A 12,182-nucleotide genomic window follows, 5' to 3' on the forward strand; every position below is an offset into this window, starting at 1 on the left:
TAATTTCCTGTTTTCTGTGGTTACATCATTTGGAGTTGTGAGCTACAAGTGATTTCTCTTTCTGGGCCTGCCTTACCTCACCTAATACAATCTTTTCTATTTCCATTTATTAACCTACAAATTTGATTTTTCTCACAACTGCATAGTATTCCACTATATGTATGTACTGTATTTAAATTGTTCATTATTCTGTGAAACTAATATTTTAAAAGCCTATCTCATGTTACTTTCTCTCTAGAAATACAATGAGAGACATAAAGAGTTACTGGCTCTGAAGTGTTAAGAGTCCTTTATCAAGCCACAGCATATTTTTCTTACCATTTATTACCAATTCTGAGAAATAAGTTTCTGGGACTCTGCTTTATCTTATGATGTGATTTGGAATTTCCTTATGCTATAATTAGCATTTGAGTTTCTCATGGTATTAGTGAATCTGCCAATATAATTTTAATAGCACATTTCCAAATATTATTCTTTACTGCCAGGGAAACATATAATAACAAAAATTAGTAACATTATTACTGTGAGAGTTACATTTAATCCTGCAAAAAGATGTATTGATAGCATAAACCCTGGAATATGTGACTACAGTATTAGGGAACAGATTTTGCATCTTATAAAGACTGAGTAAGATGTTGGAATCAAAACGGGACTTAACCTTTGCAAAGAGACAAATATTTATGGACACAGAAATTATAGAAAATTCTGTAAGTCCTGTTGTTATCTTGAAATACAATCTGGTCTTCTACCACAGTTGTCCTGGCTTCTGGATACTTCATGTGCTAAAGCTGAGAAAAACACTTTTATAGTTGTTTTCTGAGAAGAGAAATAGGTCAGAACTTTTCTCAATACAGTCTGATTCCTTTTAAATGGATTTGAAATCACACAAACTGGAGCTTTCAATAGAGAAGATCTTGCCCACAAGCGTCCTGCCTATTTTCTCAGTGCTGGCCAGATGCTCTTCTTTCAGTAACCTAATTTCTTTAAGACAGTTGGGACCCTTGTCCTCCTTCTGGATTGTTTTGTCCAGCATTAAAATAAAGGGAAGTAGCTAATCTTATTGCAATTTGATATGCCATGTTTGGTTTATATCCCTGGGAGGCCTGCTCTTTTCTGAAGGGAAATAGAGATGAGGAATGAGGATGTGGGGAGGTGGAGAGAGAGAGGGGGGATATTGTGGTAGGGATATAATATATGAAATAATAAATTAATACTTAAAAAAGAGCCATAGCTACTTTCTGAACACTCACCCAATTTACAACGTGAAACTTGTACATGGGGCCCTCTTTGCCAAACTATACATTTAAAAAATGTTTTCCTGTTTATCTAACAAAGAAGTGACCATAATCCATGCAAGAGTCTTAATAGTACTGTGTCCTGAATTATATTTTGTGAATTATATTAGTTCATTACTATTGAAAACCACCTCACTTAAGAAAGTTGGCCCATGGGCATGGAATGCCAGACACATTGGTAGAATATAGGATAAATAGTCTTTAGTTTGAATCCCAAAAGAGATTTTGTTCCTTTCTGATGCATCATCACGATACAATTCTGCACTTACTTTAGTTCTATCAGAACTTGAGTTTAACACATTCCCTCCAGAACAGCATTTTCAGGTTTACTCAAGGCATTTGTGATGCCTATATGCTTACAGCTACAAGGTTTTTCACATTTCTACCACAAGCCAGTTCTAAAACTCCAGAAAACTCATGGTCAAGTAGTTATAATAATGGACCAATTTCTCAGTACTGTTTTCTGTATTAATCACTTTTATCTGTTGCTATGACAGCTTAGGGAATGAAAGGTTAGTTTTGGTTTGCAGTTGGAGGATAGAAGTCATCATTTCAGGCTATGCTCTTCAGTCAAGAGGCAGACAGAAGCAATGCTGGGGCTCAGTTAACATTCTCCTCTTTCTAAAAATTTAAGCTAGGACTCCACTGGATGGATTGGTGTCATTCATTTTCAGAGTGTGTCTTTTCCTCTTAGCTAAAGTTTGTTCCAAATAATTCGCAAGACACATCCAGAAGTGATTCTCCTCAGTAATTAAACATCAAATCTTGCTGGGGATGAATATTAATTATTATAGAAGTGAAAGAATTCTTTCTGATTTTAAGGTGAAAGTGAAGAAGGAATATGCTTTACTGACAAAGTTTTGATGGTAAAAGAATAATTTCAGAAGGTTTGATGAAGCCAAGTATTGGAATCACAGGCTGTTTTATGGAACTTGAATTCCACAGCATTTCTAGAATTATTTTCCCCTTCCAGACACACATACGTCCTCTTCGATATCTGTGTTAATCTCATTTTTTTTCTACAACTAATTTTGTTAATACTGGCTATTGTTCTGTTTCTATCGAAAAACCAAATTTCCTAACTAAAGGTTTTAGAACTATATACTGGATGGATCACTATGTAGGATAGTCTCTGAATGGTTTTTCCCTCAGTCTCTGCTCCACACAGGGTCTCTGTATCTCCTTCTGTGGGTATTTTCTTTCCCCTTGTAAGAAGGATAAGAGTATCCATACTTTGTTCTTTCTTCTTCTTGGGAATCATTTGATTTGTAAATTATGTCTTGAGTATTCCAAGCTTCTGAGATAATATCCACTTATCAGTGAGTGCATACCATGTATGTTCTTTTCTGATTGGGTTACCTCACTTAGGATGATATTTTCTAATTCCACCCATTTGCCTAAGAATTTCATGAATTCATTGTTTTTAATAGCTGAGTAGTATTCCATTGTGTATATATACCACATTTTCTGTATCCATTCCTCCCTTGAGGGACATATGGGTTCTGTACAGCTTCTGGCTATTATAAATAGGGCTGCTATCAACATAGGGGAGCATGTGTCTTTATTACATTCTGGGGAACCCTCTGGGTATATGCCCAGGAATGGTATAATGGTGTCCTCTGGTAGTATCATGCCCAGTTTTCTGAGGAAATGCCAGACTGATTTCTGGAGTGGTTGTGCCAGCTTGCATTATCACCAGCAGTGGAAGAGTGTTCCTCTTTCTCCACATCCTATCCAGCACCTGATATCTCCTGAGTTTTTTATCTTACCCATTCTCCCTGGTGTGAAGTTAAATCTCAGGGTTGTTTTGATTTGCACTTCCCTGATGACAAAAGATGTTGAATATTTCTTTAGGTGCTTCTCAGCCATTTGCTATTCCTCAGGTGAAAAAATATTTAACTCTGCACCCCATTTTTAATAGGGTTTTTTGGCTTTCTGAACTCTAACTTCTTCAGTTCTTTGTATATATTGGTTATTACCCCTCTGTTGGATGTAGGGTTGGTAAAGTTCTTTTCCAAATGTGTTAGTTGCCACTTTATCCTTTTGACAGTGTCATTTTCCTTACAGAAACTTTGTAATTTTATAAGGTCCCATTTGTCAATTTTTGTTCTTAGAGCATACGCTATTGGTGCTCTGTTCAGAAAATTTTCCCCTGTGCCCATGTGCTCAAAACTCTTCCCCAGTTTCTTTTCTATTAGTTTCAGTGTGTCTGGTTTTATGTGGAGGTCCTTGATCCACTTGGAGTTGAGCTTAGTACAAGGAGATAAGAATGGATTGATTTGCTTTCTTCTGCATGCTAGCCGCCAGTTGAACTAGCACCATTTGTTGAAAAGGTTATCTTTTTCCATTGGATTGTTTTGGCTCCTTTGTCAAAAATCAAGTGATTATAGGTGTGTAGGTTCATTTCTGGGTCTTCAATACTACTCCATTATCTACCTGCTTGTAACTGTACCAATACCATGCAGTTTTTAACACTATTGCTCTGTAGTACTGCTTGAGGTCTGGGATTGCTACACATAGAAAAAAATGAAGAAATGATCAGAGTATACTTAAGTAAAAATATAACACAAAGATAGGGATGGGCAGTGAATTAAATAGTGACTTCCATGTAAAATACTCATTGCATTTGAAACTACAGATTATGACCTTTTCTTAGAAATAGATATACTGATGATATTTATATTTAAGGATATCAACTGGAAGTTATCTAGATTTAAAGATCATCCTTAGTTTAATTATTGGTATTTTTACTGGGAGGAGAGTCTGGTCAAAGTGATAGAACTCAAACTGTAAAATGCTAAAATGCTGAGAGACAAGAGTGAGTGGGCCTATTTAATGACTATTCTTTTCTAGAGTCCTTTTGGAGGGATCATAACCCTAAGATATGGTGACTTTTGTCTTCAGACCATAAGTGATTAAAATTATTGTGTTTGAAACCATTATGGTAATTGTTGTTCTGGCCCTAGGAATTTAGTGTGATCAATTTAGAATAAAGTTTTCAAAGTTTCATTCCCCAATTTTTCTCTATTTTATTTCCTCTCGTTTATTCAGCATGAGTTATAAAATAAATATTTGGTGATATTAATTCTAGAGAATTTTACTGTGGAAAATCATTTGTTGCATTCCATATAAAATTTATCATAACTTTCATACATACATGAAAAGGTTTTCTATAATAAAAGTAGTTTTTCAATACTATACTGCTTTCAGTATATAAAATACTACAATCCTACAATGCAATTGGTAATTTATAACTTGAGGGATAATTCAGATACTTCTATTTAGTGAGTTTTCGTAGTTAAACTTGGCTAACCCAATTCTTCATATTGCATTGTAAATACATATGCTGTAAATAGCTGACAATGGAAAAATTGAATATCAATGACTGTCTGCATATATGGTCCACAAAGGTGATAAAATCATCTCTTTATAAGACAATACCAGCTCATGAAATAAACTACAAATATACACACTGCTGATTCTTCCATGCATAGGATACATAATATGTTTCACCTATGTTAAAATCAAAGCATGACCCTAGTGTAGGTGTTTTCATTGCTGTTTTCAAGGAGCATATTTGTCATTGTCCCACAATATTCAGTTAATTATTAGATTTGCATATAAATTTTTGTAGAATTCAGTTCATTCATTTAATCAGAAAGTTGTCAACTATAATATATAGTTTAAATATTACTATTAATTACATTCTGAAGCATTAATTATCAGCTTGCAATTATGCCATTAACACCAGTATAAGCATATTAATTAAAGAGGTTTTTGATAAATTTGTTGACAGATATATTGAGATAGAGTCTATTAAGTTGGAATAAGTTTGGTTGGCACTAGTGGTAGCAAAATCCCAAGCTTCTACTTCACTTATGCAAGGAACTTGAGGTTACCATTTTGAGAAAGCAGAAGATAACTCATCAGAGAAACTTTGGATATCTCTTTGAGGCAGAAATAATAATAATAGTAAAAATATAAAACTGAGAGAATCTGGAAGTGGCATAGATAAATGGTGTTTGAAATGGAAAAGCAGTTGAAGTAAACATTAAAACTTTACAAAGAGGAAACAATAGGTCTGAATGGAGGTTGATTTTTAACAGTGCAGGTGTCCAGACCAGTTCCAAGGAAACAAGTTCCTTGTTTCCACTTCATCCCAGTATACTTCTTTACTTCTCTTTTCCTTCTTACTACCTCCTCTCTTCTTTTAAATTTTATTTTGAGAAAGGTTCTTTCAATGTATCCTTAGGTGACCAGGAATGTCTGTATAGACCTGACAGGACTTCAACTCCAGAAGTCTGTCTGTATCTGCTTCATCAGTTCTGGACTTAAAAGCATGTCCTACTATACCCACCTTTGTTGTTGTTGTTGTTGTCATTGTTGCTTTGCCATTAATATTTAATGTTATTATTATTATTATTATTATTATTATTATATCATTTAAAAATTTATCCTTAATTTCAAGTATGTGAATATTTGATTAAGTATAAACCAGATCTTAAGTGGTTATGGTAATCTAAATGAAATTATATTTCTCTTTTCTTTGGTGTACATAATACAATTTTACATGTTAAACATAAAGCATTCTAATGTTCATATGATCATGTATATCCATATATGTGTGCATGTGTGAATGTGTGAAATCAGATACTTGTGTACAAATTTAGAAACTTTCTAAGAATAGAAGCACTATGTCAGCACTATATTTAGTAAAACTAATTGTAATATTTCCATTAAAGGTTTCTATTCTTATGAAAGTATGACTTGAACGTGTCTGCAGAGAACAAACAAATAAAGGAACTGAGCAAAACCATCCTGGATCTAAAAGTAGAAACAACTAAGAAATCACAAAGGGAGACAAATCACAAAGGTTTGAAGATAGAAAACCTTGGGAAGAAATCAGAGGCCATAGATGCAAATATTAACAACAGAATACAAGAGATGGAAGAAAAATCTTAGATGCCGAAGATAAAATAGAAACCATTGGCTCAACAGTCAAAGAAAATGCAAAATGCAAAAAGCTTGTAACCTAAAACATCTAGAAAATCCAGGACACAATGAGAAGACCAAACCTAAGCATTATAGGTATAGATGAGAGTGAAGATTTACAACTGATAGAGCCAGCACATATCTTTAACAAAATTATGGAAGAAAACTTTCTCAATTTAAAGAGAGAGATGCTCATGAATATAAAAGAAGCCTACAGAACTCCAAGCAGACTGGACCTGAGCAGAAATACCTCCCATCACATCATAATCAAAACCCCAAATGTACTAAACAAAAAAAGAATATTAAAGGCAGTAAGAGAAAAAGGCCAAGTAACATATAAAGGAAGATCTATCAGAATCACACCAGACTTCTCACCAGAGACCATGAAAACTAGAGGCAGATCTCATGCAGACTCTAAGAGAACACAAATGTCAGCCAAGACTACTATACCCAGCAAAATTCTCAATCACTCTCAATCTTGGAGAAACCAAGATATTCCGTGGCAAAAACAAATTTACCCAATATCTTTCCACAAATCCAGCCTTACAGAGAATAACAGGAGGAAAACTCCAATAGAAGGAGGGAAACTACACCCTGGAAAAAGGAAGATAGTAACCTTTTTTCATCAAACCCAAAAGAAGATAACCACTCAAATATAAAAATAACATCAAAAATAACAGGAAGTAATAATCACTATTCCTTAATATCTTGTAACATCAATGGACTCAATTCCCCAATAAAAAGAAATAGACTAATAGACTGGATAAGGAAACAAGACCCTAAATTTTGCTACATACAAGAAACATAACCTAGTGTCAAAGACAAAAACTACCTTAGAGTAAAAGACTCGAAGACAATTTTACAAGCCAATGATCTCAGGAAACGAGCCGGCGTAGCCATTCTAATATCAGATAAAATTGACTTTCAACCTAAAGTCATCAAAAGAGACAAGGAAGGACAATTCTTGATGGTCAAAGGAAAAATCCACCAAGAAGAACTCTCAGTTTTGAACATCTATGCGCCAAATGCAAGGGCACCCTGATTTGTGAAAGAAACTTTACCAATGATCAAAGCACACATTGCACCTAACACAATAATTGTGGTGACTTCCACACTCCATTCTCCTCAATGAACCGATCAGGAAAACAGAAACTAAACACAGACACAGTAAAACTAATTGAAGCTTTGGACCAATTGTGTTTAACTGATATTTATAGAACATTTACTCCTAAAGAAAAAGAATATACCCCTTTCTCAGCACCTCATAGTACCTTCTCCAAAATCGACCATATAATGGGTCACAAGATAGACCTCAACAAATATAAGATCAAAAAAATCCCATGCCTCCGATCAAAGGACTCCGACTTACATTGTGGAGTAAGAGTGGTCTTCAATACCAACAAAATGAACAGAAAGTCCACACACACATGGAGGCTGTACAATACTCTATTCAATGATACCTTGGCCAAAGAAGAAATAAAGAAAGAAATCAGAGACTTTTTAGAATTTAATGAAAATGAAAGCACAACATACCCAAATCTTTGGGACACAATGAAAGCAGTGCTAAGAGGAAAACTCATAGCCGTGAGTGCCTCCAAAAAGAAATGGGAGAGAGCATACACTAGCAGCTTAATGGCACATGTGAAAGCTCTGGAACAAAAAGAAGCTAATTCACCCAAGAGTAGTAGAAGACAGGAAATCATCAAACTCAGGGCTGAAATCAATCAAGTGGAAACAAAGAGAACCATACAACAAATCAACAGAACCAGGAGCTGGTTCTTTGAGAAAATCGACAAGATAGATAAGCCCTTAGTAAGACTAACCAAAGGGCACAGAAACAGTATCCAAATTAACAAAATTAGAAATGAAAAAGAAGATTATAACAACAGAAACTGAGGAAATCCAAAAAAATCATCAGATCCTACTACAAAAACCTATACTCAACATAACTGGAGAATCTGGAGGAAATGGATAATTTCTTAGACAGATACCAAATACCAAAATTAAATCACGATCAAATGGATCATGTAAACCATCCCATAACCCCTAAAGAAATAGAAGGGGTCATAGAAAGCCTTCCAACCAAAAAAAGCACAGGACCACATGGTTTTAGCGTAGAATTCTATCAGACCTTCAAAGAAGACCTAACACCAATACTCTTCAAACTATTCCACAAAATAGAAACAGAAGGAACACTAACCAATTCATTTAATGAAGTCACAATTAAACTGATACCAAAACCACACAAAGATCCAACAAAGAAAGAACTTCAGACCAATTTCCCTTATGAACATCGAAGCAAAAATACTCAATAAAATTCTTGCCAACCAAATCCAAGAACACATCAAAATGATCATCCACCATGATCAAGTAGGCATTATCCCAGTGATGCAGGGATGGTTCAATATACAGAAATCCATCAATGCAACCCATTATATAAACAAACACAAAGAAAAAAACCACATGGCCATTTCATTGGATGCTGAATAAGCATTTGACAAAATTCAGTGTCCTTTCATGCTCAAAGTCTTGGAAAGAACAGGAACTCAAGGCCCATACCTAAACATAGTAAAAGCAATATACAACAAACTGGTAGCCAACATCAAACTAAATGGAGAGAAATGAAGCAATCCCACTAAAATCAGGGATTAGACAAGGCTGCCTCCTCTCTCCATATCTTTTCAATATAGTGTTTGAAGTACTAGCTAGGGCAATTAGACAACATAAGGAGATCAAAGGGATACAAATTGGAAAGGATGAAGTCAAACTATCACTATTAGCAGATTATATGATAGTCTAAGTGACCCAAAAACTCCACCAGAAAACTCCTACAGCTGAAAAACAACTTCAGCAAAGTGGCAGGTAATAAAATCAACTCAAGGAAACTAGTAGGCTTCCTATACTCAAAGAATTAGCAGGCTGAGAAAGAAATTAGGGAAATGACACCCTTCACAATAGCCACAAAGAATATAAAGTCCCTTGGTGTGACTCTGACCAAACAAGTGAAAGACCTGTATGACACGAACTTTAAGTCTCTGAAGAAGGAGATAGAAGAAGAACTCAGAAAATGGAAAAATCTTCCATGCTCATGGAGTGTCAGGATTAATATAGTTAAAATGGCCATTTTGCCAAAAGCAATATACAGATTCAATGCAATACCCATCAAAATCCCACTCAGTTCTTCATAGAGTTAGAAAGAGAAATTCTCAAATTCATCTGGAATAACAAAAAACCAAGGATAGCTAAAACTATTCTCAACAACAAAAGACATTCTGGGGGAATCAGTATCACTGACCTCAAGCAATACTACAGAGCAATAGTGTTAAAAAATACTGCATGATATTGGTACAGTGACAGGCAGGCTGATCAATAGAATAGGATTGAAGATCCAGAAATGAACCCACACACCTATGGCCACTTGATCTTCAACAAAGGGACTGAAACATCCAGTGGGAAAAAAAATAGCCTTTTCAACAAATGGTACTGGTTTAACTGGAGGTCAGCATGCAGAAGAATGGGAATTGATCCATCCTTATTTCCTTGTACTAAGCTCATCTCCAAATGGATCAAGGACCTCCACATAAAGGCAGACACATTGAAGCTAATAGAAAAGACACTGGGGAAGACCCTTGAGGACACTGGTACAGGGGGAAATTTCCTGAACAGAACTCCAATAGCTTATGCTCTAAGATCAAGAAATGACAAATGGGACCTCATAAAATTACAAAGTTTCTGTAAGGCAAAGAACACCATCAAAAGGACAAATCAGCAACCAACAAATTGGGAAAAGATCTTCACCAACCCTACATCTGACAGAGGGCTAATATCCAATATATATAAAGAACTCAAGAAGTTAGACCCCAGAAAACCAAATAACCCTATTAAAAATGGGGTACAGAGCTAAACAAAGTATTTTCACCTGAAGAACTTCAGATGGCTGAGAAGCATCTTAAGAAATGCTCAACAACATTAGTCATTAGGGAAATGCAACAACAACCCTGAGATTTCACCTTACACCAGTCAGAATGGCTAAGATTAAAAACTCAGGAAACAGCAGGTGTTGGCGAGGAAGTGGAGAAAGAGGAACTCCCTTCCACTGCTGGTGAGGTTGCAAACTGGTACAACCACTCTGGAAATCAGTCTGGTGGTTCCTCAGAAAACTGGGCACATCCCTTCGGGAGGATCCTTCTATACCACTCCTGGGCATATACCCAGAGAATTCCCCAGCATTTAATAAGGATACATGTTCCACTATGTTCATAGCAGCCCTATTTACAATAGCCAGAACCTGGAAAGATCCCAGGTATCCCTCAAAGCAGGAATGGATACAAAAAATGTGGTATATATACACAATGGAGTACTATTCAACCATTAGAAACAATGAATTCATGAAATTCTTAGACAAATGGATGGAGCTGGAGAACATCATACTAAGTGAGGTAACCCAGTCTCAAAAGATCAATCATGGTATGCACTCACTAATAAGTTGATCTTAGCCTAGAAACTTGGAATACCCCAGACATAATCCACACATCAAATGATGTCCAAGAAGAATGGAGGAGTGGCCCCTGGTTCTGGAAAGGCTCAGTGCAGCAGTGTAGGGCAATACCAGAACAAGGAAGTGGAAAGGGATGCATGGGAGAACAGGGGGAGAGAAGAGGCCTTATGGGACTTTCAGGGAGTGGGGAGCCAGAAAAGGGGAAATCATTTGAAATGTAAATAAAAATATATCAAATAAAAAAATTTAAACAATAAAAAAATAAAATATAATGAGTAGAGCCTGTAGCAGGAAGGGGTGGGTGGGAGGACAGGGGAAGAGAAGGGGGCTTATGGGACTTTCGGGGAGTGGGGGGCTAGAAAAGGGGAAATCATTTGAAATGTAAATAAATTATATCGAATAAAAAAAATTAAAAAAAAAAACCAAAAGCATGACTGACCTTTGAAATGTCCTTTTGTTTCCTGTGTCCCTGGATGTGACCTCTCCTTTCCCATGTAGATTAGTTTCAGGTGATATATATCTTCACATCTTTATATTATAAACATTATGCATGCATGCATTCATATATATCATGAATAAATTAATCTATGTAAAATATACAAGTATACACACTGTGCTCTATTTTTCTGGTATACAATAGGTTCCATACAATGATTAATCAGTATTTTTTGTCATCAATTATAAAACAAAACTGTATACAATACATGTGCTTTCTAAAAATCTCTGGTAAACACTTCAGAATATATTCAGGATAAAATAAACTTCAAATTGCTTAAATAAATAATTTAGCAAAATTTAAGGCATAATAGCCATTAATTATAAGGTACACATTCATACATTTTCATGTGTATGATTCAAATGCTATCTAGACCACCAGCAATAGTAAAACTTCTGTGAGATTTCTAAAAGTTATCATAGAGTAACAAATGTTACCATCTAGATTTAACCAGAAACAACATATTGGTATTGATGAAACGGAAACATCCGTATTTACTATTAGCTAACAATTGTGCAAGGAATACTTTATATAAATATATTCAATTTTAAGCAAATTTGCTGTTTGTACTACTTATATTTTATCTCTATTAATGTGAGTATGCCCATGAATATAACAGTGAATATATGCAAATTCAAGCAGTAGCACAGTAGACCAATCCTCTTTTACCTTTGAATTTAGCACATAAGTAGGGTTTTCTCACATTCAATGTGATAAATTTTATGATTACTATGACTCCCTAATAAAAGTAAATTACTTGATGATATTGATTACTAATAGCACATTCATTTTCAAGTAAAACTTGTATATTTAACAAATTAAATTTTGAACAAAGTGGTAAATATTGATTTTTTTGAATTTTTCTAAGATTTGGATGAAAGTGTATTTTACTATGATTCTA

The sequence above is a fragment of the Apodemus sylvaticus genome, chromosome 2, assembly GCF_947179515.1.
Source record: "Apodemus sylvaticus chromosome 2, mApoSyl1.1, whole genome shotgun sequence".
NCBI classification, from domain to species: Eukaryota; Metazoa; Chordata; class Mammalia; order Rodentia; family Muridae; genus Apodemus; species Apodemus sylvaticus.